This window comes from Heteronotia binoei, chromosome 21, assembly GCF_032191835.1.
Source record: "Heteronotia binoei isolate CCM8104 ecotype False Entrance Well chromosome 21, APGP_CSIRO_Hbin_v1, whole genome shotgun sequence".
Taxonomy (NCBI): domain Eukaryota; kingdom Metazoa; phylum Chordata; class Lepidosauria; order Squamata; family Gekkonidae; genus Heteronotia; species Heteronotia binoei.
Window position 1 is genome coordinate 64585735 of NC_083243.1, and position 27319 is coordinate 64613053.

The 27319-nt window shown below is 44.9% G+C and overlaps 1 pseudogene; it reads right to left on the bottom strand.

Annotated features, from left to right (window-relative positions):
* Positions 1-27319, bottom strand: part of LOC132589584 (exosome complex component MTR3-like) — a 49231-nt pseudogene that overhangs the window by 10200 nt on the left and 11712 nt on the right.

Consider the following 27319-nt stretch of genomic DNA (forward strand, 5'->3'; position numbering starts at 1 on the left):
TCCTCATGGCTCAGCTGGCTGGCAAGGATTGAGGAAACCAGCCACACTGTGTGGTGACCTCTCTGGGGCCTGGCTGAATGGCCAAGATCACTGCGGGGTCTGGAAAAGTCACTGCCACAGTTCAGGTAAGTTTTCCCCTCATTTCTTTATTTCCCTTTCTTTCTATTTCTTCCCCCCATTTGTTTTATTTTAATTCCCTTTTCTTCCCCCCTTCTTTCTTTCCCTTTCTTTCCATTTCTTCCCCCCATTTCTTTATTTCCCTTTATTTTACTTTCTTCCCTTTTTCTTTGTTTTTCTTTATTACTCTTTCTTCTTCCATTTCTTTATTTCCATTTCTTTCCCTTTCTTCACCACATTTCTTTATTTCCTTTTATTCCCCCCATTTCTTTATTTCCATTTCTTTCCATCTCTTCCCCACATTTCTTTATTTCCCTTACTTCTCCCCTTTATTTCCCTTTTCCCCCACTTCTACTCCCCTTTTCTCCCCAGTTTGGTGTAGTGGTTAAGTGTGTGGACTCTTATCTGGGGGAACCAGGTTTGATTCCCCACTCCTCCACTTGCACCTGCTGGAATGGCCTTGGGTTAGACATAGCTCTGGCAGAGGTTGTCCTTGAAAGGGCAGCTGCTGTGAGAGCCTTCTCAGCCCCACCCACCTCACAGGGTGTCTGTTGTGGGGGGAGAAGATAAAGGAGATTGTAAGCCGCTCTGAGTCTCTGATTCAGAGAGAAGGGCGGGGTATAAATCTGCAATTCTTCTTCTTCTTCTTTATTTCCATTTATTTCCTTTTCTTCCCCGTTTCTTTATTTTCCTTTATTACCTTTTCCCCTCCATTTCATTTCCCTTTCTTCCTTCATTTCTTTATTTTCCCTTTTTTCAATTTCTTCTCCCTCCCTCCCTCTCTTTGTTGAGTCTGAGTGGTGGGCATTGTGAAGGACGGCTGTTGGGGTATGTGGGTGCCTTTAAAGGTCTGCTGGGAGCAGCTGCAGTTTCTGCATGAAGGGGAGGGAGGGAAGGGTGGCAGGGGTGGGGGGTGGGAGCCAGCTACTACCAGTTTAATTTGCACTTCCAGATGGTGTGGCCTAATATGCTAATGAGTGTGTGACCTAATATATTAATATTAAGGGATGTGGTCTAATATGCTAATGAGTTCCAGCTGGGCTTTTTCTACAAAAAAAGCCCTGGACCTAAGTATTGCCTAGAGCAGTGGGCTGGGGTGTGTGTGTGTGTGTGCCAAATTAGACTCTCCCCACATGACTTCAAATTAAAAAAAAAAATATTTGCATTAATTTTGCTGGCCTGAATCATTCCCCCTCAGGGGAGCACTGCTTTTTAAGTTGATAATTTTGTATGGCCCACGAATGATATTAAAATATCCATATGGCCCTTGGCAGAAAAAAGGTCCCCCACCCCTGCTATAGAGGATATATATAGAGGATGGTGTGGCATTGTTTTCTGTTACCCCAGAGGGTTGGACCAGAGCCAACAGGTTGAAATTAAAACAGAAGAATTTTCAGCTAAACATTAGAAAGAACTTCCTGACAGTTAAAGCAGTTCCTAAGTGGAACAGGCTTCCTTGGCAGATGGTGGGCTTTGGAAGTTTTCAAAGAGAGGCTACATGGCCATCTGACAGCAATGTTGGTTCTGTGAACTTAGGCAGATCATGAGACAGAGGGCAAGAAGGGTTGCATCAGTGATTAGTTCTTGTTGTGGCCCTTTCTTACACGCCCAGAGAAAAGCTGATCTCCCACTTTCAGGTCAGGAAGCAATTTTCTCCAGGCCAGTTAACCAAGGATCCTGGTGGTGGTGGTGGTGGGGGGGGTTTGCCACCTTTTGAATATGGAGTGGAGGTCATTTAGGGTTTGGGGGGGAAGTATTTGTGGACTGTGCAGGGGGTTGGACTGGATCAGGGGTGGCCAAACTTGCTCAATATAAGAGCCATATAGAATACATGTTAGATGCTTGAGAGCCACAAGACATTAACAAATGTTACACACACATTTTTATTAAAACTCTTAATACTTTATTTGCATAGAAAGATAAAATACATATGTATGCACTTTACAACATGACTACGCTAGAAGGAGACCAAAAAAACAAAAGCTGGGAATAACAGTCCCTATAAGACCAGCATAGGGGGTCAGACTTGTGGTTTTGGCGACACACTATTAGGAGTGGCTCAGACTGGCACGTCCAGAGCCGCTGCTAAATTGAACTGATTGAGGGGTCCCCCATGAAAGGTGACTCAACTCTGGGACTCAGGAAGGGTCCCAGAAGGCAAGGCGCTCGAGCAGTTGAACGGGGGTGACAGTGGAGACAGCTGCCCCCCCCACCCCCGGATCCTGCTCGCTTCTAGCCTTGTTGTTCCGATCGCCATTTTTAAATGGCTTGAGGATCGACTGCTGGCTTTTTCCTTTTTCCTTTCCTGATCTAAATGACTCTGCAACATCAAGACAAGCTGCATCTTTACTATTATAATTGTAAGTGTTCTTTCTTCTTATTGCTGACTTTTAAAGCACTGTTCTTGACAAGCAGGGAAATGGAGAACCAGAGCTGAAGCAGAATTCAAGTGGAGGCAAACAATTGAGGGGGGGGGACTCTCTCTCCTTTTCCTTCAAGGCTTCTAAAAGTTTCTGCCTATCTTGGTGATATCTATAATACCTGCATGAGAACCACACCAATCTTTAATTGTAGAAGAGACTTGATGGCTGAATTTAATTGATTTGTTTTAAACTCCCTTCTGGGGGGAAAGTTTTGACTTTGGGAAAGTTGTTTGTAAGTATATATGGATGTGAAGGACAGCTGGTTTAAAAGCAATTTGAAGCTTAAACTGAAGAGCTCTGAATGAATTTATATGAGCTCCAACTTGACCTTTAAATGCTAGTGGGCATTATATATTGACCCATAAGACATAACAGGCTCTTTGCTTGGAAGAATATCTATGCCAATTTCTAAAGTGGATTATAATTCCTTGACATTGGATGTTATGGATATAACCCTTTAATTTTACTTTTACCTTTTTTCCCTTTTCTACTTATGGTTGGAATATTTTTTGATATGGTTTTAATATTTTTAGCTTTAGATTCATTTTTTTCACACTTCCTCTCTTGGCTTATCAAAATTGGAGTTTTTTCCTTATTTTTATTACTTTTTCTGCTTGAGAGTGCCTGGTTTTATTTTTCTTTTGGATTATTTGTTTAATTTTTTAATTTTTGATCTTATTCTTGGATTATAAATAGGGCATTCAGCCCTGGATTACAAATTTATACCTTAAAGTAGTTGAAAGATCCCATAGTGACTTGGATTTTAATTGAACCATCATTGGCAGAGGTTATAGTGAATTGTTTTTGTTGTAGTTAATTGAACTGTTTGCCGATGTACTATTAATCATGTTTTGCTAAAAAGTCTTTGCTTATTATTACTCTTACTACTGTTTTGGGTATGACAAATTGTTGATAGAAGCTAGATGGCTGTTTTTCTTTTAAAACCACTTCATAACAACCGTATTGCCTGGTGGAGATTAGCTTATCTGTTATAAACAGGAACACAGTTACAAAACAAACTCTGAGGAGGCATCATATAGACTTGGTGGCTGTGAGTGTATTTATTCTAATAAGAATGGAAAATAAAGCTGTGATTGGTTTTAAAGAAACAGTTAAAAAAAGAGAATCGAGAAGGAAAACCACCTATACCATCACCCAGCACTCCATCTGGGCTAGGGAAATTTACGACCATGCAGGGAGACATGAAAAAGATGCAAAATACCTTGTTGACTACCATAGCACAGCTGACTAGTAAAGTAGATAATATTGGTGAACAGATGGCAGAGATTAAACAAGAGCTTTTGGAGAACAGCAAACAGACAGCAGAGACCAATAAAGCCCTAAAAGTATTAGATACCCAGGTGACAGATAATACACAAAAGGTGGAACAACTGGGAAAACAACAGAACATACATGAATCTAGACTTTTGCAGCTGGAAGTAGATAGAGCTGACTATATGTTGAGGTTTCAAAACATACCAGAATAGAAAACTGAAGATTTGCAGAAAATATTAAGTGAAGCCTTGGATGAAATTTCACAGGTGACTCCTCAAAAGATGGAAGAAGAGTTTGACCAAGTTAGACGAGTGCCATCAAGTTATACAAGACAAAACAAATTACCTAGCAAAGTCCATTTGAAGCTTACAAGAAAGAGGACCAGAGACAATACTTTGAAGCAAGTAAGAGCTGGAAACATGGTGAAACATGGTGAATAGCTGGAAACATGGTGAAACATGGTGAATAGCTGGAAACATGGTGAAAGCTGGAAACATGGTGAAAGCTGGAAACATGGTGAAAGCTGGAAACATGGTGAAAGCTGGAAACATGGTGAAAATTCTAAGAGAGGTACCTTGGCCAGTGAGACAAAAGAGGAGAGAATACCAAGCCTTAACAGATTTTCTGAGAGAAAGAGAAATACCCTATACATGGTTAATGCCGGAAGGCCTTCTTTTTACTTACCAGGAGAATAGATACAGGATAAACTCCATTTTCAAAGCTCAGAATTTTCTGGCTAGAGTGAAGGGAAAAGAGGGAGGAGGGAGAGGAGGAAGAAAGCTTGGGTGAAGAGAACCCAAATGAACCACGGAGATATCTGGCAAGACAGCAGACCAAAAAAGATAAAAAGGATAATGATAAGCAAAATCCATAAAGGCTTCAATAGTCTCTATTAATGTGAATGGACTCAGCTCTCTTGCCAAAAGGAGGAAGACTTTCAGATATTTGATAAAAATGGAAATGGACATAATTTGTTTGCAAGAAACCCATATTCTAACTAAAGACCAACATCTTCTGAAAAATAAAAAACTTGGTAGCTTATTCACAGCAACAGATATGAATAAAAAGAAAAGGGGAGTGGCAATATATATTAAGAATAAATTCAAACCCACGATTGCAGTATGCCTCTGAAGATGGAAGAATTCTATTAGTGGAGATCACAGTAGACAAAAAAAAAATCTACTGGCAAATATTTATGCCCCAAATGATCAACAAGAGAAATTCTGGCAATTGTATTATAAAGCTTCTGTGCTTTTGTGGGTAAAAGATTGGATATTACTGAATGACAGAGACAACTGTTGATAGAGTGACATGATCTTACTATGGGTTGGCATGCATACCTATGGTATTAAGGACTTGAAGGACATTCTTATTTTAAGAACCATTGGTTTCGGAAATCTTTGTATCATACGTGGTCATGGTTAAAAATGAGAATTTATCAAAAAAATTCCAAGATGGGTCTCCCCAGTGGAAGCATTTACTCATCCAAATCTTCTAAGACCAAATCAGAACTATAGATATGATGACTTGCTGGGAAAAGATATTGCCCCCCAAGATCGTAATGAAGAGTTGGACACAAGGTTTTGGTATAACTAAGGGCCACTTTATTAATCATAAGAATCACAATGGCAAGGACACCCAAAGGCGTGGCCTGGTCAACGCTAGGGGTCTCAACAGACCGCTCCCCTGCCATTAACGGGTGGGAGACCCAGCCCCCAGCCAGAGCTATGAGACATAGCTCCCACCAGGCCAGCCCAGCAGGGAGGCCCGCCCTGGAGGGCCCAACCACCAGACACACGTCTCAATGGAAGGCACCCTTTAGTCGAGCCTCCAGGACAGTCTGCATTTTCCCCAACCCGGGTCATCAAACCCCAAGGTTGCTTATGCCAGACCCCAAATTCCCCAAAAGGGGGATGTTTCGTGGTCCTCCCCTAGCCACAAAGTACCCTAACGCAGTAAAACCTGCCAAACCAAAGTGACCAATTTCTAAACCGCACCTCCTGATAGCCAATTCCGCAATCCACTGCTTTGCTATGTAGGGCAGGCGAAAAACACACTCCAGCAAAGCCAATCACCTGGGGAGCAAAAAATTCCTACCCAGCCTACATAAAAAACAGGGTGGGCGGGAGGGCTGGCTTCCTGTTACTCTTGGACCTCTGAACTTTCAGGCAGTTATTGAATGACTGAGGCCTGCCACACATGGGACATTGGTGCTTAAACTGGCAGGCCTTTTGATTGCACACCCCCTGCGAACCAAACTCCCAACAAAGCAGGCAGGGTTGAACCGCCTGTTCCGCAGAACTGCAGGAAGCGTTTGCTAAAGCTGAAGAACTTAAACCAGACTTAGCTACTAAATGACGCTGTCAGAGCAGTCACCTAAATTTGGTCGTGCTGGAGAAATAACCTGCAGCCACAACTGCTGGTGAATGTGGTCCCAGCAGCGGAGAGTACAAGGCCGCCCTCATCCTGAACTCTTTGTCATACTGCAGCCAGGCAGGCTCACTAAAAGCCGAGTACCCTTTATAAATAATATCCATGTATTGTATAAGGGAAGCTGCCCTCCATGGCTGTGCCCGCGCAATCACCCCTGCATAGATAAAAAAACACGGTAGCCAATTAGCCCAGGTCCGCTCCACCTTGCACTTCTTCAATTTTTCTTTATCTTTTTCATCCAAATCTTCCTTGTCCTTTTTCTCCAACTCCCGAAAAAGGAAAGAGAAAATATCTACATACTCTCCCTTTAAATATTTTTCCCTAGTTGCGGGCAACAAATGGTCCCCCAGAGGCAAAGCCACATCCCCAAACGGTAAGGTGGTGAATGGAACCGCCCCATAAGGAGATGGTGCACCCCAACTCCCCATAAAGGAACCTGCCAAATCCTGTTGCCCCACACCCTGCCAAGCACCATAAGGGCCACAATGTCCAATTGGCCAAGCCCAGATTGACAACTGGCTGGCACCTGTTGGGGAAGGGCACCCCACACCCACAGCCGGGAAGGCCAGACAGACCCAGAAAAGGCCTGAGAAAACTCACCAACCTTACCAGTAACTCCAGCAGGCACCAACGATGACCTCGCTCTAGCAGCTCCTGTCGACGGGCCCGCTCCACCATCGGAACCACCGAGACCAGTGAAGAGTGCACCAGACCTGCCCTCAAGCATAGAAGAAAGAGAAACCAAAATGGCTGCCGCACCACCAAGAAGGGACCTTCCAAAAATGGCTGCCATCTTAATGAGGTTGCAGGGAGCCTCATCACCCCACACAGAAGAACATGGCTCCCAATGGGGAAAGAGAAACAGCCCCCCAACTACAACACGGCTCCCACAGGGGAAAAAAATTGAAAAACGGCCTCCAAATACAATACGGCTCCCCACGAGGAAAAAATGAAACAGCCCCCCAAAACCTTAAGCCCCTGCAGGAGCCTCAAAGGACTCTCCAGACCCACACAGCTCCCACCATGGTCTCAGCAGACCGCTCCCCAAATAGAGGCAGCCCCCGATAATAAAAGCAGGAGCCTCAAACGGCTCCCATGGTGAACACGGCCCCCAAACCAACAAATAGATGCAGCCCCCCCAGGATACACAGCCTGAAAATGAAGACTCCACTTCCTGAATGCCTTGCTGAAATGCACGCTGCTCCTCTTCCGCCCCAGTGCTGAGAAACGCAGCGCCAGGACCCGACAGCCGCAGACGTGAAGCACCTCACAGGCCTTTCACAAGGAGCGTCTCCACACGCTCCCAGCCAGGCCCGATTTCAAAAGTGACTGAAAAGAGAAGCAAAGGCTTGGCTGCTAACACAGCCAAGCCCCGCCCTCTCAAATTCCCACCCAAACGGGCTGAAGATTCACTCTTCCCTCTCCAGGGGGGCAAATCTTGCTGAAGCAGCCTAGCAGCTTCTCTGCAGGCTGCAAGCAATCCAATCAGTTGAAAACTAGAGAAGAGTTGGAAAATATGGACATCAAAATAAACTGGTGGTTGAGAATGCAAGTTGAATCTAGGTATGCCAAAGATAAGATGACAGGTTTCAACATAGAACAATATCCATTTGACAAAATACTTCTAGGCCCTCAAGAAAAGCTAATTTCTAAATTATATGCATATTTACTACAGATGAAGATGCAAGACGAAGTTGTAAAAGATTGTATGGTCTACAAACTTTGGTCACAACATTACATTAGAAGAATGGGAGAGATTGTGGAAGTTCAATGTTACATTAACTAGGTCAGTAACTTTTAAAGAAAACTTGTATAAGATATTTTATAGATGGTACTTGACTCCACAGAAATTGTGTAAGATCTATACCAATATGTCTAACAAATGTTGGAAGTGTACTAAACAGGTTGGTTCCTTTTATCATATGTGGTGGACATGTGAGACGGTGAAGAACTACTGGATAATGGTTCATGAACTATTACAGAAAATTATGAAGACACAGATTCAATTCAAACCAGAATTGTTTTTATTGAATATATTTCCTGAGGACTATTCCAAAGAAATCAGACATTTGTTGGCACATTTCAATACACAGCCAGGATTCTCTTGGCGCAGAAATGGAAATCTTAGGAAATTCCCACGAGAATGGATTTAGTGGGGGAAAATCCTGGAAACAGTAGAGCTGGATTTTTTGTCCTAGCTGTTGGCTGGGAAATCTAAGGAAGAAGCAAGAAAATATTGGATGAAATTTGATGCCTGGCTAGACACTCAAGACTCTTAAGATTCTATGGTGTGAACTCATATCTCCTTTTTTCCTGTACTTTGTATCACAAGATTGCCTTTATTGGAATTGTCAAATTTAATAGACACTTTAACAAAAAGATTTATAACATAAAATATCAATATGTTGATGATGCATAGTTTAGAGACAATAATATGTGACAATTTATGTATTTTAAGAAAATATTGCAGATGTAGATTTATATTCTTTGAAAGTATTTCTTATGCAGAATAAGACTAATATGTACTCCTATCCCCTATCCTTTCTTATTCCCTATCCCTAATTCCTTGAAATTAATAAAACTTTTTAAAAACCAAGACCAGCATAGGGAAAGGTTAGGGAATTATTTTTGGCACCAGTGGGGGAAAGACACACACATGTACCATAGAAATCACTGACCACTGTTTGCATCATTATGCATCTCTCTTTGCTTTGACACCAAGGTTAGTAAATACAACTCCTACAGAAACTATGGAACTAAGGGAGAACCCTGTGTCACCCTCTATAATTCTATTGCACCTTCCATTGAGACAGCCTAATGGGGGGTGGCACCTGAGAAAAAGTGCAAAGTGTTATTACAGGTGAACCTAGGGACACCATGACTTCACTGCCACTTCTGCAGTTGTCTGGAGCCTGGTGGGAAAGTAGTTAATCCACTCACTTCTGAAGCCCAGTGCAGGAGGGAGATACAGCAGTTCTTCCATGATCAGCAGGCTGACAAACCTGTCAGGGGACAATGGCACTTAGCCGACCACAGCCCCCAGCTACCAGGCCTGCACCAGCTGGCTGGCCAAGGGAGAGAGGCAAACCTCTTCTATCAGTGCCACAGCTTGCTAAATTAGGCTACAGGGCCTGCCATTGGTCATCCCAGTGCACCCTGCAGAGAAGAGGTGAGGGCAGCCATTACCATCCCCCCAGTCCGACCACTATCGTCACTCACAGAACCAAGAGCTACCACTGGTGCTCACCCTCTCATCTTCCTTTCATCATTCACCACTCTTGACCTCATTGTCCTTCTTGGCAGTGACTTCATTTGCCTGTCCAGCAGGGTAGAGCAGGAATCTCAAGTAGTGTCCAGCTGGACTTGGCAGCATGGCCAGCAGTTTTCCTCCCCTATGCGCTCACTTTTCTCCTTTGGCTCTCTTTCCCCACTCCAGCTGATCTTTGTTGTGGAGGAGAAGAGTTTGTAAGCCTGCCTATTTTCCCTTCATTCTCCACTTCACAAACAGTGGAAATAGTTGCTTACCTATGGGTCAGTGCTCAGAGACTTACTTGAGAGTAAGCCTGCATTAAGTTCCTCTTCAACCTCTGAGAGCTGCACAACATGTGTGAAAGAGCTGCACGTGATTCCCAAGCTGCAGTTTGGCCACGCCTGAACTAGATGACCCTGGAGGTCTCTTCCAGCTCTGTGATTCTATGTTTCTAACATTTGTCTGAAGCTCTATGGTTAAATCAATAGTTTTGGATGAATGCTATAGTGTTCAGTGTCAATTTATGAGATGGTGTCTCTTTCAAATCACATCTGAAGTAATGATACTATGTCCTTGGCAAGCCCTCCCAAGTGAATTTCCCTCTGATTGATAGCTTGGGTTGGCTATCCTAAATCAGATAGCTTGGGTTGGCTATCCTAAACTATTTAAGAAGCTCTTTTTAGCATGATGTGAAAATCTCATACAGCACAGACTGGGAATCCAGTATAAATACTGAGATAGCTTTATAGTGAATTTTGGAAACCATCTACTGTATTTTTCGAACCATAAGACGCACTTTCCCCCCCAAAAAAAGTGGGGGAGGCAGCATGCTTCCTCCATGCCTGTCTGCCTGGCTCCAGCTCTAACACTTACAGCAAGCGCCAGGATCACTCCCTCCGCCCTCCGATCCCCGTGCTTGCTTTAAGCATCAGAGCTGGAGCCAGGCAGACAGGCACAGAGGAAGCACCCGCCCCCTCCGCAAACCCAGTGCTTCGCGAGCACTGGCTGTGGAGGGGGTGGCGTGCTTTCTCCATGCCTGTCTGCCTGGCTCCAGCTCTGATGCTCAAAGCAAGTGCCGGGATCGGAGGGTGGAGGGAGCGATCCTGGTGCTTGCTGTAAATGTCAGAGCTGGAGCCAGGCAGACAGGCACGGAGGAAGCACACTGCCCCCTCCGCAGCCAGCACTCGCGAAGTGCTGGGTTTGCGGTGGGGGCAGCGTGGAGCGATCCCAGCGCTTGCTGGAAGAAGCTGGAGCCAGGCAGGCAGGCGCAGGGGAAGCGCCGGGATCAGAGGCAGAGGCAGCGGATTGCCCCCCAGGAGGAAGGTGCGTCCTATGGTCTGGAGTGCCTTATGGACCGAAAAATACGGTATGTGGTGTGCATCAACACTGGTTCCTATCAGTTATTTTAATCAGCAAGGGCTAAATCATGCTACATCTGCTCTACAGAGGTCATAAACACCCACAACAACACTTCTGATCTTTGAAATAAGAAACATTTCAGCAAGCCAGCTGTGAAAGGCCCACAGTGGTAGAGCTTTGAATTCAGGGACTGACTCACTCTATTTCAAACACAAGGTGAATAATATGCAAAAAAATTATAAATAAATAGAAAGCTGTTCATGCTGTTCATCAGTCAGAATAGAATGGCTCTTTCACTGCTCTCAGATTTAAGCCTCTGTCACAGCATGCCAAGGACCTTTAATAAAATATGAAGATTTCAGAAATATTCATGGACAGCAGCAGACTTTAAAATAATCCCAGCAGTTGTACTGTACCTAAGGGCAAAAAATTCAAACACCTACTTAAAATTTCAATTTCCAATACAAATATATAATTCAACCATAAATATAAAAGAGCTGCTTCTAGTGTTGAAGTTTCAAGGTGAAAAGTAACATGGAATATAATGCAAATTCTCAAACAATCAGATTCAATGAATACTGTTGTCTACTACATTGTACACAGTAGACTAATAAAAACAAACTGATTGATCTGTCTCATTATGGGTTTGATGTCTTCTAAAGCACTAGCTATAAAATAAGCTAACTGGAAAATCAAAGCTTTAGTGACCTCTGAGGACTCTTCTTCTGGTAGTCTGGTCTAAATTGTGTTACTTTAAATTTAGATATCACATCTGCAACATATTTAAAATGACAAAACACTAACATTTTCAAATAGTTGTTTCCTCAAGCTTCATTCCTGTTCTTCAAAAACTGCTGCTTAGTAACTGAGCAAATCACACCGTTACCTAGACATCTCTGTACTTGGCCTTTTGTCTAGTGATTGCTAACCAACCTTTCCACCAAGGAGTTCCTCCTTTTTTGTTGCCATGAAAGCCTCCCCACTATCTTGAAGATGGTCTGGGGCACACTTAGGACCAAGAAACAGGATTTCAGATCATTTCTGCAACATAGGCAGAGCAAGTAAGATCTAGGCTGAACCTTTTTGAAGAAAGCAGCATTCCAGAGAGATAACACTGGTTGAGAATATGTTGAATTGGACTATTACCCCTCAAGTGATTGAGCAAGATGCATTTAAACCCAAAGGATCATTCAGGTCAACACATGTACACAAGAGTCAATATGTGTCCTGTGTAGTTCCTGCTCAGGACACATATTGACTCTTGTGTACATGTGTCAATAGAGTCAATATGTGTCCTGTGTAGTTCCTGCTGGGGGGGTGGGGGGTGGGCTCCCTCTGGGAATCCTACCCCCCCAGGGAAAGTGCATGCGCAATACATAGCCTCTCCTCTCCCGGTGTAGTGAACGCCGCGTGGTCACTGTCTGGCTATGCCTGGCAGATGGTCACTGCAATGGCCTCTCCTGCATTACTGCATCCGTAGCAACACCTTCTCGCTGGTCCCCCCCGTTTTCACAGAGTTTGCTACGTCATGGTGCGACCGAATTGTCCGGCGGTATAACCGGATGGGCAGGCTGGGCCCACCAACTTCGTCAGCCTAAGAGAAGGAAAACTCTAACATCAAACCCGGGCAGATAGAGCTCGTTAATGTAACACCTACCACCTGGAGGACTCACTGCCGGCGTCCCGGCTTACTGGGCCATGGCAGATGACCCCCAGGTGAAAGGGTGGAGCCAGTACCGCGCACACTGCGCTTCACCTAAAAAATTCCTCTGCGCAGGCCTGAAGGGCATATCCACACACACAACTCACAACGCATCAAGTCCTGCAGCGATAGGCAAGGGGCGAAACGGCAGGTGGAAGGTGCCACTGGAAGCCGCAGTCCCGATCCTGCATGTAGGCGGTTCAGGATATTGGTCGCCTGATGCTAACCCGGAGACGAAAGCATCTTTCGGCAGCACCCTGAACGACCAAGCAGCCTTATCTAGGGACAGCACTGCTTGCTCCACACGGAGAGGGGCCTAGAAAAGGTGGCCTAAACAAAGCTCGTCTCCCCCACCCCAGTTGGCTAGCCGCGGTCAACGGGCATCCTTACTTGCGGTCGAAAAATAACAACAAAGAAAAGGCATGCACCTGCCTCACAAAGTGTGCAAAGACTAAAGCTTGCGTGTTGGAACATCAGAACCATGCTTGACACAGTAGTCAGTGGTCGCCCTGAACGACGCTCTGCTCTAGTTGCCCACGAACTTCTCAGGTTGAATATCGACATAGCAGCTCTCAGTGAGGTCCGTTTCCCTGAGGAAGGTAGTCTTCAAGAACACGGTGCTGGCTATACCCTCTACTGGTCGGGTAAGTCAAAGGCTGAGAGCCGCCTTTCAGGCGTTGGCTTCATGGTCAGGAACTCCATCGCCTCCAAACTCGAAAACCTTCCAACAGGTCACTCAGATCGCATCATGTCCATGCGCCTCCCACTTCAAAACAAGCAGCATGCAACACTCTTCAGTGTGTATGCCCCAACCCTTCAAGCAGATCCTGCAGAAAAGAACAAGTTCTATGCTGATCTACGCAACCTCGTACGGAAGACCCCTACAGAGGACAAGGTGATCATCCTTGGCGACTTCAATGCCAGAGTAGGTAAAGACTCGGAAGCCTTGAAAGGAGTACTTGGCAAACACGGCATTGGCAACTGCAATGACAACGGGCGCCTCCTGCTAGAATTCTGCATGGAGCACCAGCTCACCATCACCAACACTATCTTCCAGCAGAAGAACAGTCTGAAGACAACCTGGATGCACCCACGGTCCAAGCATTGGCACCTTATCGACTACATTCTGGTGCGCCAGAGAGACCTTCGAGATGTCTTACACACCCGAGTAATGCCCAGCGCAGAATGTCATACGGATCATCGTCTTGTACGCTGCAATCTCCGTCTTCACTTTAAACCCACACCCAGGAGAGGAGGTATCCCTCGGAGGAAGTTTCAGGTTGGCAGCCTCCAGTCAGCCGAAGTTAAAGCTGCCTTCCAGGCAAAACTCCAGTCAAGAATTGAGGACCTCAGTTGCCCCACAGACCCTTCTCCAGAAGCACTCTGGGAACACCTAAAAACTACCGTCCTGCAGATCTCTGAAGAAGTCCTCGGGTTCTCCACAAGGAAGAACAAGGACTGGTTTGATGAGAACAATCAAGAGATCCAAGAATTACTGGCAAAAAAGAGATCTGCCTACCAAGCACATCTTGCTCAGCACTCCTGTCCTGGGAAAAAAGCAACCTTTCGCGCTGCATGTAGCAACCTCCAGCGCAAGCTTCGAGACATTCAGAACGAGTGGTGGACCAAGCTTGCAGAGAGAACCCAGCTGTGTGCAGACACTGGTGATTTAAGAGGGTTCTACGAAGCCCTGAAGGCAGTATATGGTCCATCATATCAGGCTCAGAGTCCCTTGCATAGTGCAGACGGCCAAGTGCTCCTCACAGACAAGGCATCCATACTGAACCGGTGGTCGGAGTATTTTCAGGTTCTCTTCAGTGCCAACCGCGTAGTTCAAGATTCAGCAATCCACCTCACCCCACTTCAACCGGTGAAAACAGAGTTGGATGAGATCCCCACCCTAGAAGAGACTGTTAAAGCCATCAAGCAACTGAAAAGTGGCAAGGCAGCAGGAGTTGATGGAATTCCACCAGAGATCTGGAAGCATGGGGGCACAGTACTACATAGCTCACTTCACAAAGTACTTGTCACCTGCTGGGAACAAGGCAAATTACCACAGGACTTTCGTGATGCAATCATCATCACCCTATACAAGAACAAAGGGGAAAAGTCAGACTGCTCCAACTACCGGGGGATAACCCTGCTCTCCATCGCAGGCAAAATCCTTGCCAGAATACTCCTGAACAGACTGGTGCCCACCATCGCAGAAGAACTCCTCCCAGAGAGCCAGTGCGGCTTCAGAGCTAACAGGAGCACCACCGACATGGTATTTGTTCTCAGGCAGCTCCAAGAGAAATGCAGGGAACAGAACAAGGGTCTGTATGTGACTTTTGTCGACCTTACCAAAGCTTTCGATACTGTTAGCAGGAAAGGCCTGTGGCAAATCTTGGAACGTTTAGGATGTCCCCCAAGGTTCCTCAGCATGATCATCCAGCTACACGAAGACCAGCGAGGCCAAGTCAGACACTGCAACGACCTCTCGGAGCCCTTCCCAATAGGCACAGGTGTAAAGCAAGGCTGCGTTCTCGCGCCAACTCTCTTTACGATTTTCTTTAGCATGATGCTTCAAAGAGCCGCAGTAGATCTAGATGAGGACGATGGTGTCTACATCCGCTATCGCACCGATGGCAGCCTGTTCAACCTGAGGCGACTAAAGGCCCACTCCAAGACAATGGAAAAACTCATCCGAGAGCTACTGTTTGCTGATGATGCTGCACTCGTCTCCCACTCGGTATCAGCTCTGCAGCATATGACGTCCTGCTTTGCAGAGGCTGCCAAGCTATTCGGCCTAGAAGTTAGTCTGAAGAAGACAGAAGTTCTCCACCAGCCTGCACCCCAGGAAGATTATCACCCTCCCTGCATCACTGTGGGTGAATCAGTTCTGAAGACAGTCCAGCAGTTCAGCTACCTAGGGTGCATCATCTCCTCAGATGCCAAGATCGACAAGGAGATTGACAACAGGCTGGCAAAGGCAAACCGTGCATTTGGCCGACTGCACAAAAGAGTGTGGAGCAACAAGCATCTGAAAAAAGGCACAAAGATCAATGTTTACAAAGCGGTTGTGATGACAACCCTCATCTATGGCTCCGAATCGTGGGTTTTATACCGTCATCACCTGCGACTCCTTGAGCGCTTTCATCAGCGCTGCCTTCGCACCATCCTCAACATCCACTGGAGTGACTTTGTGACCAACACTGAAGTCCTCAAGCGGGCAGAGGTTACCAGCATCGAGGCACTGCTGTTGAAGACGCAGCTGCGCTGGGCAGGGCATATTTCTAGGATGGAAAACCACCGCCTTCCCAAGATTGCCCTGTATGGCGAACTCTCCACCGGCCATCGAAATAGAGGGGCACCAAAGAAGAGGTACAAGGACTCCTTGAAGAAATCCCTTAGCACCTGTCACATCAACCATCACCAGTGGTCTGACCTAGCCTCAGATCGCAAAGCATGGAGGCACACCATCCACCAGGCTGTCTCTTCCTTTGAGAACACACGCATAGCTGGTCTTGAGGACAAAAGGAGATTGAGGAAGAATCGCACTGCTACAGCACCAACCCCAAATCAGACTTTTCCCTGCAGCCGCTGTGGCCGGACCTGCCTGTCCCACATTGGTCTTGTCAGCCACCAGCGAGCCTGCAGCAAACGTGGACTATTGCACCCTTCTTAAATCTTCGTTCGCGAAGCCAAGCCGAGAGAGAGAGAGAGTTCCTGCTGCACAGCTGTTTTTTGGACTGTCTTCTGCATTACTTTTAAACCATAAAGGAACTACACAAGGCAGCCTGAAACAGCTGCCTTCCCACTCCACAGTTATTTTTCAGGCTGTCTTCTGAATTCCCTTTAAAGCAGGGGTTTAAAGGAACTCAAAGTCCCTTTAAACCCTGGTTTCTGCCCCATCCATGAAGCACCACAAACCACCATGAACTGCTTTAAAAGTTCATGGAAGTTCATGATGGTAGACCAGTTACAAACTTCATTTGCAAACTACAAACAGGGCAAAATTCATGATGAATTTTGCTTCATGGTTTGATTTGTGCTCATCTCTAATCATTACCAATGACAGTATCCACCAAAGAACACAATGAGGTTCTCTGCCAGGTCCTTGAGAAAGCACAAGGAGGAGAGTCAACAAAGAAGCAAATTATGTTCTGTGGATATTACTAAGAATATGGGTCCTGTCTTCTCAAATGATGGCATGCAGACGGATGATGTCAAAGTGGAAGCAATTGCTAAGCTACCTCCAAAGGATTCTAGGTGCTATTGAATATCTAACCTAATACATACCCAATGTAATCTAGGAAAGGAAAGGTCCCCTGTGAAAGCACCAGTCGTTTCCAATGCTGGGGTGACGTTGCTTTCACAACATTTTTACAGCAGACTTTTTACGGGGTGGTTTGCCATTGCCTTCCCCAGTCTTTTATACTTGCCCCCCAGCAAGCTGGGTACTCATTTTACTGACCTCAGAAGGATGGAAGGCTGAGTCAACCTTGGGCTGGCTACCTGAATCCAGCTTCTGCCGGAATCGAACTCAGGTCATGAGCAGAGAGTTCAGACCCACAGTACTGTAGTACTGCTGCTTTATCACTCTGTGCCACGGGGGTCTAACAGCACCTCTAATTGATATCATTTGGAAATGGGTGCCTGAACACCAAGCTGCTTTTGATAAACTGAACCAGGCCATCAAAACAGCATCAGTTCTACAATTAGGGATGGCCGTGAACCTGGAAAATGTGGTTCAGTTAGTGGTTCATGGTGTGTCTGGTTCAGTTAGTGGTTCATGGTGTGTCTGGTTTGCAAACCATGAATTGTCATGAACTTTGAAGAGCCAAACAAACTGGTTCAATATGTGGTGTGGTAGCATGCCCCCGCCCCATGTGCTAAAGACCTCAAACTTGCAGGGGATCTCTGGATGTCTCTATCTGCCCTCTAACTTTGAGGCCCAGGTCACACATACTGCTAAAGTAGTGTTCTTTCATCTACACCAAGCTAGGCAACTGGCTCCCCTCCTGCCTTGCTTGGACCTAGCCACAATAATCCATGCAGCAGTCACCTCAAGGTTAGACTACTGTAACTTGCTCTATGCTGGCCTACCCTTGACTTTGACCCAGAAACTCCAACTGGTCCAGAATGTGGCAGTGTGGGTCCTGATGGAAACGCCACAGATGGCACATGTTCTACCTTTGTTGCACCAGATACACTGGCTTCCGGTTGAGTACTGAGTCAGATTCAAGGTTCTGGTTATCACCTTTAAGGCCTTCAAGAGACTGGGACCAGTGTATCTACAGGACCACCTCCTCCATTATGTTCCTGGAAGAATGTCACACTCTACATGTCACAATTTCCTGATAGTCCCTGACCCTAAAGAGGTCTGGCTGTCCTCAGTGAGGGCCAGGACTTTTTCAGTATTGGCCCTAACCTGGTGGAATGTTTCCCCAGAAGACACCAGGGCCCTGCGAAATCTTTTACAGTTCTGCAGGGCCTTTTACAGTTCCATAGAGTTGTTCCACTAGGCTTTTTCTTGAGGACAATGATGTTTGCTGGGCTAGCACCCCCACCCCCCCTAGTGGGGGTCCTCCGCCCCGATACAGAATCTAGAAAGCAGATTGGTAGCAAGTTATAACATATTCCATTGATTGAAATGTGTTTTTAAGTTTTTAAGTTAGTCACCCAACAGCAAATAAAGCTGTGTCATCTGCTTATTGATGATTTTATTTATGATTATTTGTATTTTACTGTTGTACATTGCCTAAGGCCTGGCATTGGCCAGGATGAGGCGATTCATAAATTTAAATAATAATAATGATGAGCTGATTGATGATGATGATATGTTTCCCAATCTCTGTCTGAGGCAGAACAAAACTATGCACAGATAAAAAAGGATGCTTCTGTTAATTGTCTTTGCAATGTCTAAGCTCCACCAGTATGTATTTAGTGCCCAAGTGAGAGTCTAATTTGACCATAAACCATTAGAAAATATTTTTTGCCAGGCCAATTGGGAAGGCCTCAGTAAGACTTCAGGTAATGTTATTCTAGATGCAGAAGTACAACATCCAGATCCAGTACAAAAAGGACAAAAAACTTCTTTATGGGCGTTTTCGCACTGACCTTAATCGGCAGCGACGTCCCTCTTCACCGCGCAGGATCTGCGTGGATTTCGCACCAATTGCTGCGGAACACCCGGAAGAGCTGCAAAGTCCTGCGGCTTTTGCGGCGCAAATGGAAACTGGTTTTTGGCGGTTTCCATTTGCGCCGCAAAAGCCACGGGACTTTGCGGCTCTTCTGGGTGCTCCGCAGCAATTGGTGCGAAATCCGCGCAGATCCTGCGCGGTGAAGAGGGACGTCGCTGCCGATTAAGGTCAGTGTGAAAACGCCCTATGACTAATACACTCACTAGACACCTTTTGATATAGAACCCTTGATAGAGGAGAGGGTGACTAATAGCCTGTGTAGCACAACTTCACTCAGTGATCATGTTTAAACAGCTGCAGGTTTGTTTACATTACAGCAGACATAGAACTGCTAGTCCTAAAAACCCTGTGCATCAATGGCTGGCCCCACCTGCACAAGTAGGTCATGCCTGAGTTTCATACTTTGCTGGCCACTTTGCAACAACATAAGCATTGAAAGTGACTCATTGATGACAGATCACAAAATCCCCTTTTCACAGGCTGCTAGAGAAAGAGACAGCTGCGTGTACCACACCAAGGTGTCAACAAGTCTAATGTGCACACCAAGGCTCTAATATGTTGGCCAAACAGGAATACAGAGACAGAGCATTTGACTGGCAACCCACCAGTCATGCTCAGAGCTTCAGTCAGCCAATCACAGAGAAGAAATTGGTAGTTTTCCAAGTTATCAGAGGGTCTTCACTTGACAGACAAGACTGCCATGACTATAGTAGTGAAAGCAAAGACAACATTTGCATGCTGTAGTCTACTAAAGAATCATTTGTGAGCATGTGTTAGGCAAGATACTAATTCTGGTAGGTCCAGATCTACAGAAAGCTTTAATGCAGCAGCTGCTTGTATTGAGTCTGAACAGACCATGTGTTTGCAAAGTTACAGTTACACAGAGTCATCATTTCTAGTTGAAACTAAACAATAACTACCTTATTACAGAAATACATGTCTGATAGTACAGATTAAGAGACAGAGATAGCTCCTAAACTATCTGTCTGGCAGATGAGAATGGATGCAGAGACGGGTATCTTGCAGCCCCATCTTGTGTGCATGGAAGAAGGAAGAAAGAGGAAAAAGAGACAGGAAGGAAATTGCTTTTCCCTAAGAGTGTTAATTTGCACTTCAAAGGGAGACTCTGATAACAGAGAATAAACATGAAGGAGTTTAATGTCTGCCTGCCTATCCTGCCTATTCTGTGGTCATGGCCAGTGCACCAGTTAGGTGACCTTAGGCAGTCACCTAGCATGGTGGCCTTAGGAGGATGCTGAACTGGGAACCCCCTGGGAGGGTGGAGGCCACCCCCTCCCTACTGAATGATTTAAACCTCTTGGAAGGGCACTCAGGAGCAGCCCCGCCCCCGTGCCAGTGAAAGGTCCCACCAATCCACTGATCAGCAGGACCTTTCATTGATATGGGGAGTGCTGGCAGAAACAGCCAGGCTGGCCTTCCCCTCCATTTAAAAAGCCCACCAACCAGCTGGGGAGGCTTCAGCTTCTTCTGCCAGCCATCCTGTGTGATTTGAGTCACTGGGGGTGGTGGTTCTCAAGCCCCTACTCAACCAGTGATCCAAATCATGCAGGAGAGGTGGCAGAAGCAGCCACACACCTTTCCTCATGATTTAAAGACTCCACCAACCAGCTGGTTGGCAGGCTCTTTAAATGGAGGGGGAGGACAGCCCAGCTGCTTCTGCCAGTGCTTTGTGTGCCACTGAAATGTCCTGCCAATCAGCTGGTCGACAGAGACCTTTCACTGGCATGGGGAGGGCAGGGTCTGCTCCTAGGGCCCTCCTGCATGATTTAAGCCTGCTTGCGAGAAAGGGCAAAATACAAATTAACACAAAAAAATAAACTAAATCACCCAGGAGGGAGGTGGCAGCCTCTACCCTCCCAGCCTAGGGTGCCAGGAAGCCTGGCACCAGCCCTGTCTGTGGTCACTTACTTCTGGAGGTCTGAGACACAGGAGCATTGCACCATGTACTTCCAACAGCATGAACAATTTGCTTGCCAGGTAATGAATGAATTTGCTGCAAACTGGAATACTGCCTTGATACACTTGTGTCTGGGGTACCTCCAATCAAAAGGGCAGGAACAGAGTATTTTTTTTCAAGCCAGAAAACACTACAAGATGTCACAAACCCTCATCTTGTGCTGCTGAATTACAGAAATATTCCCCATTACTGGGTTAGTTTGAAAATTGAAAGGCTGTTGAAAAATGCCCTTACTAGCCATAGCTCCTGTTTTAAGGCTTCAAATACTACTACGAGTGCATCTAAGATTGCAAGAGCAGCCCAGTAAGAAAGAAATCTCAAAAAGGGAACAGGGTAGGGATACAAACAGCTGCAAATTGAACACCAGCATCAATAACAGAAAAAAGTGAGTCACAATCATACATGCTCAAAATTCCTCATGGCCAGAACTCCAGAAGGAACAGAAGGTATATTGGGTAGAAGTGTTTCTTCTCTGACAGACACCCTGACATAGATGCTCAGGACTCAGTAGGTAAAGAGACTGTTCTTGTCACCACTCCCATTATATAAAGATCCTCAACAGGAGCTGGATGTCGGTGCGGGAGTTAGCAGAGTGAGCTTGGTGACCTGCCCGACACAGGGCTCCAGGAAAGAAATCAGCCAGACACCTGCAACTAGTGCCAAAATAGTGTATTTACAGATACATACAATAAGTGCTCACTAGTGCAGTCCAATACCTTACTCTAACAGACAAAATGCTCCGCCTACACACCAACTCTCAAAGAGAGACCTGTGTGGTCCACACACAGTCTACTTATAGTCCTACCAGCCAATCAAGGCTGTGCACTGTCATGCTGACTCAGCAGGTTTCTTCTCTTGGCTTCTGCCGGCTCAAACCGGCCTGCTGATAAGGTCATTGTGACCTAGCATGCCTGCTAGATCACCAGCTGTCAAAACATAGCTGTCAGACTGGGTGCAGATAGATTCATTACACCAACACTGGATGCTCTTCTCCCTGCAGTGGCAGAAACAACACATTAATTAGGCAGACAAGGAACAAGTATGTGATGAGGCTGCCTGCAAAATTCAAGGACTGTATTGTGTGATAGTGATTAATTCCCAATGGTGAGTCAAGTAAGTGACTTTTAAGTCCCAGTTCTGAAATGGCTGTGATAAGAGGGTGTTAGTTTGAAGAAGAGAGATAAGATGCATATGTGTGTCTATACCTTTCAGTGAACCCTCAAGAGCTAGTTTCTGTTTTCCACCTCAAGGTCTGCTGCGGGGAGCAGGGCTCACTTAGATCTTGTTCTCTGTGTTGGTGGCAGTCTTCCAGTGTGTGTCGTAGTGTTGTCCATCTGTGAGTGTTTTCTTTTGTTTGGAAACAATAGAATCTGCTATTGAAGCTACCAGAATCTCTGTGTGGTGTATATGGGGCAAGAGTGAAGGGCTGATCTGGTAGGTAAACTTAACCCTGTCCACCATTCCTCAGAGAATACAACACCCCCAGTTGTCTTTGCAAGCAAACTGGAAGGGATGGCAAGCCAAGTTCACTAATCAGTGGTGACAATTGTTTATATAAGCACAGGCAGAATCATATGCTTTGGTTTAACTTCCTGTCACATGACTTCACTTAATTGCAGCTCAGTAGCTCCTTGTGTCACCTGGTGTTGAATGTGGAACCCTAGTCTGGGAAGATTGAATACCATTTTCCTAGAGTGGCCCTAAGAATCACATGTTCATTAAAGGAAACTTTTAAAGACTAGTATTTATTGGTGAGAATATGAAAACTTTTGTCTTCCAGTACATTTTTTTCCCCAGGCAGTAGGAGAAAGATGAAAGGGAAAGCCTAGAGAAAAACAAGCAAGATAAATTAGTGATGCGAGTACTTTTAGTCACTGCATCTAGGATACTAAAAACGAGCCCTTAGTGCTACAGTTGTTGGCAAAACAAAATAAATCAGGAAGACTCTTAAAGTGATTGGAGAAACACAGGCATTATTCAGTCTGTTGTCTCCTGAGCCCAGCATTGTTATATGTCTAAAGCTAGATCTATAGATGCAGCAGAATGAAGTGGTAAAGTCCTAAGTATAGCTCCTACATAGTGGGCTGTACCACTTTAGGGTGCAGGTGGAGGGTACATTTTTAATGTTTTCCCACCTAGCAGATCCCTGCAAGTAGAAAACTAGCAAACAAAAAGGAGAAAAATATTTTGGACCTCTTCTCACTGTTTTAGTTTTCTACATGATGTTTTTTGGGTTTTTTTTTTTTTAAAAAGACCAGGAATATTCAACAGCAGCCTCAGGTGGTACAATCCATTCTATCACCTCAGAATTCTACCACCTCATACTAATACATATAAATTAAGTTCCAGCTTAATGCAAAACTTTCAGAGTTCAAGTTTGGGCTGCACAAGGAGGAGATGAGAGATTTAACCGTTCAAGTCATGCTCGGTTTTGCTATTCCAAACTAGTCACAGTGTGATGTTGAAAGAAAAAAATGATATTTTAAAAGAAACACCTCTCTCCCTTCTTATGACATTTATTATACTTTTGGTAGTACAAAGCATGATGCAATATTTTTGGGGTAATGAGCACTGACTAAGGATAAGAAATGAAAAAGAGAGGGACCTGCAAGGACTTGTAGGAACACCTAATTTCCCCTCCCCTGCTATTTCCCCTTTCCTTACTTTGAAACCTCCTATAACCTGTCCCCATGTTGTGTGTTTTTTTCTTGTCCCCATTCACCAGTCAAGCTACATTTATCTGCTACCTTGTCTTCAGTTTTCCTTCCCTCTATCCTCCTTGACAACCTCTACCTGGGAAAAATATGGCCTTGTTGCTTGGCGGGGAACCTGCCAGGACTTGTGGGGGCACCTCACTTTCTCCTGTGTTCCTCCTCTTTATACTATTTCCTTTTCTTCTTCTGGCAGCCCTAATATCTCAACTTTCCCTGCTTTCTTTTCTCCTTGCAACCTACCCACCGAGCTACCTTTTATCTGCTCCCTCTCATTTTCAGCTATTTTTACTTAATTTTTCCTCTTCTTTCTTCACAATGGGGTCCCAAAGCAGCACATATCATTCTCCTCTGCTTGATTTCATCATCACAACAACTCTGTGAGTTAGGATAGGCTGAGAATATTGAACTGGCCCAAAGTCACCCAGTGAACTTCTACAGCAGAACTATGATTCAAACCTTGGTCTTCTAGATCCTGGCTTTGTGGAGTGGCTGCTGCTGAACAGTAGCAAGCAGCCAGTTCTAGGTGGAAAATACAAGTTGTATGGTATCAGGCTGGTAGGTGCTGCCAAATCTGGCACCATTACATACTCCCTCAAAAGAGCAAAACAACACTGGAAAGGGATCTGCCTTTTGCTGGCAATACTGTTGAGTTTGCCTAGCAACCCCCCACATGGCCACTGAGAAAACAGGCATTTCTTAAAGCTACAGACACAGCTTCTTCTTCTTCTTCTTCTTCTTCTTCTTTTTAAAGATTTCTGATTTTTCTACAACCTTAGGGGTTTTTTTAGGGTTCATTAAAAAGACCTGTCTAGTCTGTTCACAATGTCAGTCTCTGGATTTAAGAATCCACAGATCTGGCCATGTTGAGAATTAGATATATTGACCTGCAAAATTTAAGAACATAGGAACATAAGAGAAGCCATGTTGGATCAGGCCGATGGCCCATCCAGTCCAATACTCTGTGTCACACAGTGGCCCAAAAGAAATCTAGGCACCTTCATGAGGTCCATCAGTGGGGCCAGTCAGTGCTCATTAGCCCAAAAATATTGCATCATGCTTTGTACTGCAGGGATTCTCTGGTTTGTTATTTGCATTGCTGAGCATTCATTCTGTATGCTGAACGGGTTCTGTTGGGCTTGCAGCCCTCCCCCTGGCTTAGATTGTGATTCTGTATTTCACATCACTCGTGTTGAGCCAGCATTAACACAATGGCACTTGGTTCTGCTGGGCACTCTTTGATTGCACTGGTACTGTTGGGTGCTCTGAACATCGTACTGGTTCTGATGGGCTTGAAAAATGTCCCCCTTCAGTTTCTACTACAGAGATTTTCTGGCTTGACCTTAGTCATGTTAGGTTTGCATCACTACAGTGGCACTGGTTCTCCTGGGCACATTGCACTGGTTCTGCAGGGCTTGTAAAATGCCCCCACCTTCATTTTCTACTGCAGAGATTCTCTGGAACTTTGCTTATGTTCTGCTGGACTTCTGTTGCCCTTTGTTTTGTTTGTTTTGTTTTTTTGCTTTTTTCTCTTTATTGGAAACAATGGAGGATGGGGACACCTTCTTGGGGGGGGGGGGGGTGCTGTAAACCTGAACCCTGTAAATCTAATCCGCACCAAACCTGGAGGACAGATAGAGGAGAGTCAGTCAGAAATCTCCTGCGAATTAGGTGTCTCTAGCACACTGGGGGGGGGGGGCATTCTACCACATCACATCTCATGAATAGAACTGGTTCATTTAGCTTTTAAAAGTTCTTGACAGTTCATGGTTTGCAAACTGGGCACACCGTGAACCATAAACTGTCATGAACCACATTTTCCTGGTTTGTGCCTATTTCTAGACAAGAGAATGACAGTGGAAAGCTAAAGCCTTCTCCCTTTGTATGCCACAGCCCTGATATGAATCAGGCTACTATATGATGAGAATTGACTTTCAGAAATGGCTAGGAGCTCTGAATACAGAACTGCCATAACACATCTGGTTAGATGCTAGGGTTGCCAACTTCTATATGGAGGCAGGAGTTTTCCTGGAATGACAACTGATCTACGTAACACAAAGATTGGTTCGTTTGCAGGAAACAGCAGCTTTGGAGAGCAGGGATAGGTATGATCCCCAAATTTCCATGAATTTCCCAAGCTGGAGTAGGCAGCCCTACCTGTAGCTAGGCTCATATTTGTATCTAAAGAATTTGTATCTTTAGATACAAATATGAGCCTAGCTATAGGTAGGGCTGCCAACTCAAGCTTGGGAAATTCATGGAAATTTGAGGATCATACCTATCCCTGCTGAGTTCCCTCCCCTCCCAAACCTTTATCTTCCCTAGGTATGATCCCCAAATTTTCATGAATATCCCAAGCTGGAGTAGGCAGCCCTACCTGTAGCTAGGCTCATATTTGAATTTAAAGAGCACCATGCCCAAGAAAAACTTATTTTTGTTGATGTAAATGCATCAATGTTTTCTGGTGCATCATTGTTTTCTGGTTTCAGTCTCCATCTCATGCTGCTATAGATGGTTGCCAATCTTTCAGGTACATATCAGTTTCAAGGAACTTCACTGGGAAGGAGAGGCTGGAACATCCTGCATGGATTTATATCACACTTGGTCTTTGGATCCAAGCCCTCTTGTCTTTAAGATGATGTAAAGGCATGTATAAGAATGAGAAATCCAACACATCCAATATAGATAACAGAACCTTGAAGTCTGCAAATGTCATGACTCTTACAGACTTATCGCTTGTTGAGCTTTTCCTTTTTACAGGAAGTCAATGGAATGTAATTAAATCCAGAGCATAGGATCATCTGTAATTAACAGTTCTGCATAAAATCAACTCACAACAACCAACAACTATGCTGTGCTGTGGATGATTAGAAAAGGGGGTTTTGAGAAAGAAATGTTCAGCGTTTTACTTGATCACATCAGGAAGGCCACAATCTCATATGTCTTTTTCAAGCCTTGTTCAAACCTTAACAAATTAACTTCCTTCCTGTAAACTGGTATGCTTGCTGTTTCTTTCTCTCCAAATAAAAACACTAATTTTCTTTCTTTCTATAAAATTAAAATACAGAATTGAAAACAAACAACACATCATGAAACAGTTAGCAGCAGCCTATATAGTGTGCAAACCATAAACATATACAAATCAACAGAAATAGCATTAAAACTAAGCAGATAAAAGCCTTCAGATCACCCATAAAATTATTAAAAAATGAACAATAAAACTCAGGAAGAAGTAGGAGAACAAACAAGCAAATAAAACCATAACTCAACTGAACTGGGTTTGGCCCATGCTCATAGGCCTTTTGTAAGAGAACTGTCTTCACTTTACTCTGAGGAAAGCACCAGATAATATCATCTGCAACTTTCAGTTCCTGTGGGCCATTGCTGAAAAGGGTCCCTTTTGCATGCTCACCAACCTTGGACTGAGTAGTAGATTGGGTTGGAAGCCCTAGATTGGGAAATTCCTGGAAATTTGGAGGTAGAACATGATCAGGGGAGGAGATGGGAAGGAAAGGAACCTCAGCAAAGTAAAAGAACACCCTCCAAAGCAGCCATTTCCTCCAGAGAAATGGATCTCCATGGTCTGGAGATCAGCTAAAATTCTGAGAGACCTCCAGCCCCCACCTGAAGGAGAGCAACCATAGCACAAGATCTTAAATTTGTTTTTGTTTCTTATAAGAGAAAAAAGTACACCCTTTATTTTTTACACAAGTTTCTCTATAGGGACTAAATGTCCTTCTAGCAATTCTGCCAAATATTTGTTCTAGCAATTGCTCCTTGATTAGAACATAAGAACATAAGAGAAGCCATGTTGGATCAGGCCAACAGCGCATCAAGTCCAACACTCTGTGTCACACAGTGGCAAAAAATTTTATATGCACACATA